The sequence below is a fragment of the Lepisma saccharinum genome, chromosome 19 (genome assembly GCF_977018435.1).
Source record: "Lepisma saccharinum chromosome 19, izLepSacc3.1, whole genome shotgun sequence".
Lineage (NCBI taxonomy): Eukaryota > Metazoa > Arthropoda > Insecta > Zygentoma > Lepismatidae > Lepisma > Lepisma saccharinum.
Genome location: NC_139247.1, coordinates 16819844 through 16826674, shown reverse-complemented (window position 1 = coordinate 16826674; position 6831 = coordinate 16819844).

Sequence of the window (6831 nt, the reverse complement as noted above, 5' to 3'; positions counted from 1 at the left end):
ATTTTTTTATCTTCTGTAAATTTTGCTAATATCGTTCTTTGACCCACATTTGAAATGACTTACGACATTTTCCTATAAGGCTGTCTCCTTTTACTGTAAGGTCTCTCAGTGTAATCTACCACGACCTTGCACTCTCAGCGTAATCTGCCACAATGTTTTGTTATTAAAACTCTCAGGTGTGATTTTCTACGATGTGTGTGTGTGATAATCAAAATTTTATTTTTTGTTAAGGAAATCCCTACTACGACCTAACAAACTGCAACCTAACAAAACTTCTCTTACAATATTTTAAGCCCCTGTTATGATATTTTTCTCCTCATGATGTAAAAATTGGTATTGTAGCGATATTTGAAATCGAGTGTGCTGCGTGAAGGGGGAAGAATGAATATATTTTATTGCAATTTTCCAAGTCCCGGTTAAGTCTGTCAAATGACAGACGGATGTTGAACAAGAGAGTGTTCACTTGAATATGGAGTAGATTACGAGAATGAACAGGAAATTACATTGTGTTGGTTTCGAAATACCGTCCTCTTATCTCTAATGAAATTCTATAGCCTTTTTATTACATTGAAATACCTGTAATGCGAAAGGAATTTCCCCGTGCTATGAACATTGACGCAATAATGCAAATTCAACAATACGTAGATCTTGGGATGACGGAAGTATATATAGTGACGTCAGTTAGCAGCATAGATACCAGTGATGCAAGTCCTTTTATCTCTAATGAAATTCTAAAGCTTTCGCATTACATTGAAATACCTGTAATGCGAAAGGGGATTTTGCGTGCTATCAACATTGACGCAATAACACAAAATTCAACAATACGTAGGTCTTGGGATGACGGAAGTATATATAGTGACGTCAGTTAGCAGCATAGATACCAGTAATACAATGCGATGCATTATTCAAAATGATGTGGCTGAAATGTAGGGGGGAAGAAGAATCTTCTAGAGCGGATTGTCTCGGATTTCTATTGGTCCACGTTGCGTTGGCTAACATTTCACTTTTGACCTTATTAGAAAACCGTATAAAACTTAAAGCACTGGTGTAGAAAGTTCTGTTTTTATTTTGAACGATAGTGAAGAGCATTTCTGCAGTATTTCCAAAAGTAAGTAACTTTGTTTCTTAGCTTGCGTGAGTTGGCTTTGATTTATAAGTATGGCTTTGCTTTTGTGAGTTGATTTTTGAAACTGGACCTACAGTTTCAAGAACCACTTGTACATCCACCGGGTATCAAACTCTTGATTACAAGACAACAACGTTATCGCTGCGCTATCGCAGAGGCTAGTGGAAGTACTGATTGATTTGATGTTTTAAGTTTATTTTATGCACAGTAAGACGAATCGGGGGTGGACCTACAGTTTCAAGAACTACTTGTGCGGGTATCGAAGTCTTGATTACAAGGCAACGACGCTACCGCTGCGCCATCGCAAAGTCTAGTGAAAGTCCATAGTTATTCGAATCTTATTCATTTAAAATATTTAGTTTTTATGCACGCTTATTGATATTAAACCTCAAATTAAATAAAATCTGACAACTATATCCAATTATACTTATGACTACAGAACGAGCATTTGCAAAAAAGTGGCTTGAGATTTTTTTTACTACGTAAACAAAATGGTCGACATGCCAAATATGAACAGGCTATATAGATTTGAGAGAGAGAGAGAGATGGATAAAAAAAAAATTAATTAAAATTTAATTTCATGATTGCAACACACGGAACTTAATGATTGATTTATTGATTTAGTTTATTTTACTTTGCGTTTTGTATTTTTTGGCTAATTTGCGAAGATTGGGGATGAGTGATGAAATGGATGAATAGACATTCACAAACAACCAAGCCCGACCGGGATTTGAACCCGGGGGACTCTTGGCGTTGCAGTGCGATGTGCTAATTAGTCGGCCACAGGGTCGGGGCAAACACGGACATACATAAAAATTAAATGTTTGGTGCTGATCACATCACATATTACCAACTATGTATTGGACTTCCTATATGCACAGATATGAATTTATTTTTGCTTGTTGTAGTGCAAATATGTCGTCTGGGGCCTCCTCCATGGTGCAGTGGTAGGTAGGTTTGTATTCAAGGGTTCGATACTCGCTGGAGGTACAAGTGGTTCGGATAACACTTTAAAACTCTGTAGGTCTAGTCCCGATTAGTCTTACTGCACATAAAGTGGACTTAAAAAAAATACCAACTTAAATGTTGTCCGGTTCGGGTGACCTAGACCTACAGTCTAAAATATTATGGTATTATTATTTCTGCAATTATTTGCAATCTTGGCCAGAGAGAGGGGGAGGAGAAAAAATAATATTTTGTTTCAATATCGAGCTTATATTTAAATTTATACATGAGCGCATGCGTGCAGGGGGTAAATTTTATTTTTTGATCGGGTGGGTTGTAAGGTGAGTGAACATGTAGGAAAAGTACTGGTATATTAATTAATTTATTGATTTAGTTTATTTTAATTTGCGTTTTGTACCTTTTGGCTAATTTGCGAAGATTGGGGATGAGTGATGAAATGGATGAATAGATATTCACAAACAACCATGCTCGACCGGGATTCGAACCCGGGACCCTTGGCATTGCAGCGCGATGTTCTAACTACTCGGCCACAGGGTTGGGCAAGTACTGGTATATACATAGATCAAAGTTACATGGTTCTAGACCCCATAGGAGCCGAGAAAATCAACGTCTTGGAAAACGTCTTAAGACAAATATCTTAATCTTTAAGAAAGTCGACTTCCGGTCTGTCAAGATGTTACTTCCGGTCTGTCAAGAAAATTTTCTTAAGACAATTATCTTAAGACGTTTTCTAAGACATTGATTTTCTCGGCTCCTAATTGAGCTAGGATGATGATTGTGGGTTTGTTGGATAGGTTTTGATGATAACTACTCAACTACAAGCAAGCCCCCCCCCCTCAATTTGTTTAAGAAATTTGATTTGATCCTAAAAAACACTCTGCATCCTATTGGAGTGCTTTGGATGTGTTTTTAGATTAAAAAATTATGTAATTGGGAATGTAGAAAAGCGATTCTTGCTTGTTGGCGATATTTTTTAAAACTGCTCTGTGACCCTCTCGTTTTTCGCGTCATACGCGAAGGACTTCTCTGCAATCAGGATGACGCTGCACAGAGTATCGGCAGGCAGCACGTCGTGGAACTCGCAGACGACCTTGATGTTGGTTCGATCGTTGACTACCACCTGTTTCCTTTTTGTGGCGTTGATGACGAACATCGGCTTGCGGATTTTGAATTCGCTGGGCGTGTAGTACATGTCGACGTTTCCCTCGGTCACGCGTTTGTAAGCCGTGTAAGCTTCGTAAAGTTTGAGGTAATCATTTTTGGTTATGTCCAGGTTGTAATTCTCGCGCGGGAACACTTCGTTGCGTCCATTCTTGAGATAAATGTTCTTGATCTTGCAGTCGTCGAATTTACTGGAATCTTTTTCCTGATTGTTATCGCGCCCGGTCTGAAAGAGCACCACGACGAAATCTGGCATGTCGAACTGTATGTTGTTGAACTGCGTCGTCACGTCGAATTCCATGTGACTTCCCGTCGCCACCTTCAGCACGCACTGGTAACCGTGAAAGTGAATCGCCACCTGCGGACTTTTCAAGATCTCCGCTTTGTACTTGAGGGCGTAGTTTGTCTCGTATTCCACCACCGGCATTCTCATTTCCATGCTCCGGATGACGCATTTCGCCGCTTCGGGTAAAGTGTTGGCTATCGGCGTGCCGTCGGCGTTCAAGTTGGTGTATCGCATCAGTGCGTTGTTGTCGTTGGCCGCTCTTCGAAACGTGACCCTCAGTCCTCCCTTCCACATGATCTCCTTGTAGTCCGAGAAGAAACCGGGCAGCAGACGCATGGGAAAGAGTACCGTGTGACTTGTCGTCGATATTTTGGTTCCCGCTTCGAATCCCCCGGCTTGATAGTATGCCGCGTCCGTTTTGGATAATTTCAAAGTTCCCACTGCCGTTGACGTGATGCCTGGATAATCGATTCTGTCGATGACGGTGTTGTGTTTCCTCACCTCCACCTGCGAGAACAGGTGAGGCACGAAGTTGTCCACGAGTATCAAGTTTGCTGCTGCGGGAAACGCGTCTCCGCTTTCCTTCTTCACCACGTCGAATTGAAGGTAGAGGTCCGCTCTGTGAGGATGAATGAACCCATCGCCTACGTCCACGTCGTATTCGATCTCCCTGTTCGCCTCGTTGAGATTGGCGAACGTGCGACGGTTGGGAGGGAAAGATTGCAATTCGTAACTTTCGATTTGCTCCATTTTACATGTATGGTTATTTATTATATGTTGATCTCCACGATGGCCGTCGTAGTGGCACCTGCGAAATCCACCACCTCTCCTTTCTCGTTCGTCACCACCAACTCTATGTCGTCTATGCGGTTGCGACATACTGGAAAATAGATCGGCGAAGAGGGCGTGTAGATGATCGGTTCCATGAACTCGGAACTTGGTTTGAAAGTGGCTATGATTCCCAGTAGTGCTTATTGGGCGCTTCAAAATAGTACTTAGTAGGTATCCTCTTTTTTTATCAATCGAATATCACTTTTTGACATACTTTGACAATTTTTTGTCGATGTTTTAGCGTTTAGCGATGTTTTAGTACAAATTTTCACCATACTCATTTTTTCCCCACTCGTACTTGGTAGGTATATCATGATGTTACGTGATACAACTTAACCTATCCTTTTTTTACGATTATTTAATTTTTTTATGATCCTAAGTGATATAACTTAACCTATCATTTTTTTTATTTACGCACTGTTTGAACGTCATTATTTGAGGATCATATTTTGTAGGTATTTTTTTTTTATCAATCGAATATAAGTTTTTGAGATATTTTGACAATTTTTTGTCGATGTTATAACGTTTAGCGATGTTTTAGTACAAATTTTCACCGCACTCATTTTTTTCCCCACTCGTACTTGGTAGGTATATCACGATCTTACGTGATACAACTTAACCTATCTTTTTTTTTACGATTTTTTAATTTTTTTTACGATCCTAAGTGATATAACTTAACCTATCATTTTTTTTATTTACGCACCGAACTAACCTACAGGGGGGACTCTGTTTGTTTTAATATTTCAGTATTATAAGGTTTTCACAAATTTTATATAACCTAAAATGTGTTGGATGTTGATTTTTAGTATGTGGCAATTTTTTATGAATTTAAAACTGTTCCGTCACCCTCTCGTTCTTCACGTCGTGGACGAAGGACTTCTCTGCAATCAGGATGAGGCTGCATAGAGTATCGGCAGGCAGCGCGTCGTGGAACTCGCAGACGATCTTGATGTTGGTGCGATCGTTGACCACCACCTGCCTTCTCTTAGATGTGTTGATGACGGTCATGGGTCTCCGTGCTTTGAATTCGCTGGGCGTGTAGTACATGTCCACGCTTCCCTCGGTCACGCGTTTGTAAGCCGTGTAAGCTTCGTAAAGTTTGAGGTAATCGTTTTTGGTCACGTCGAGGTTGTAATTCTCGCGCGGGAACACTTCGTTCCTACCGTTCTTCAGATAAACGTTCTTGATCTTGCAGTCGTCGAACTTGCTAGAATCTTTTTCCTGATTCTTGTCCCTCGCGGTCTGAAAAAGCACTACGACGAAATCTGGCATGTCGAACTGTATGTTGTTGAACTGCGTCGTCACGTCGAATTCCATGTGACTTCCCGACGCCATTTTCTGCACGCACTGGTAACCGTGAAAGTGAATTGGCACCTGCGGATTTTTCAAGATCTCCGCTTTGTACTTGAGGGCGTAGTTTGTTTCGTATTCCACCACCGGCATTCTCAATTCCATGCTTCGGATGAGGCATTTCGCCGCTTCGGGTAAAGTGTTGGCTATCGGCGTGGTGCCGTCCGGACCCAAAGTAGCGTATCGCATCAGTGCGTCGTTGTCGTTGGCCGCTCTTCGAAACGTGATCCTCAGTCCTCCCTTCCACATGATCTCCTTGTAATCCGAGAAGAAACCAGGCAGCAGACGCATGGGAAAGAGCACCGTGTGACTTTTCGTCGATATTTTGGTTCCGGCTTCGAATCCCCCGGCCTGGTAGTACGCTGCGTCCGTTTTGGATAATTTCAACGTTCCCACTGCCGTCGACGTGATGCCTGGATAATCTATTCTGTCGATGACAGTGTTGTGTTTCCTCACCTCCACCTGCGAGAACAGGTGAGGCACGAAGTTGTCCACGAGTATCAAGTTTGCTGCTGCGGGAAACGCGTCTCCGCTTTCTTTCTTCACCACGTCGAATTGAAGGTAGAGGTCCGCTCTGTGAGGATGAATAAACCCGTCGCCTACGTCCACGTCGTATTCGATCTCCCTGTTTGCCTCGTTGAGATTGGCGAACGTGCGACGGTTGGGAGGGAAAGATTGCAATTCGTAACTTTCGATTTGCTCCATTTTACATGTATGGTTATTTATTATACGTTGATCTCCACGATGGCCGTCGTAGTGGCACCTGCGAAATCCACCACGTCTCCTTTCTCGTTCGTCACCACCAACTCTATGTCGCCTATGCGGTTGCGACATACTGGAAAATAGATCGGCGAAGAGGGCGTGTAGATGATCGGTTCCATGAACTCAGAACTTGGTTTGAAAGTGGCTATGATTCCCGTCTGCTTGTGACTTCCCAGTAATCCGTCCGAGGATTTCGTGATCATACCTTCGGCTACGTTGCAGTGAACGTTCAGAGTTTCGATGGCTAGAAATTTAGGAATATTGACTGCCGTGTGCTTGATGCCGGCTTCGAGTTTGGTGTCGTTCTCGAAACCTAAAAGTTCTCCCATGGTGCCCAGGTCCACGGTCT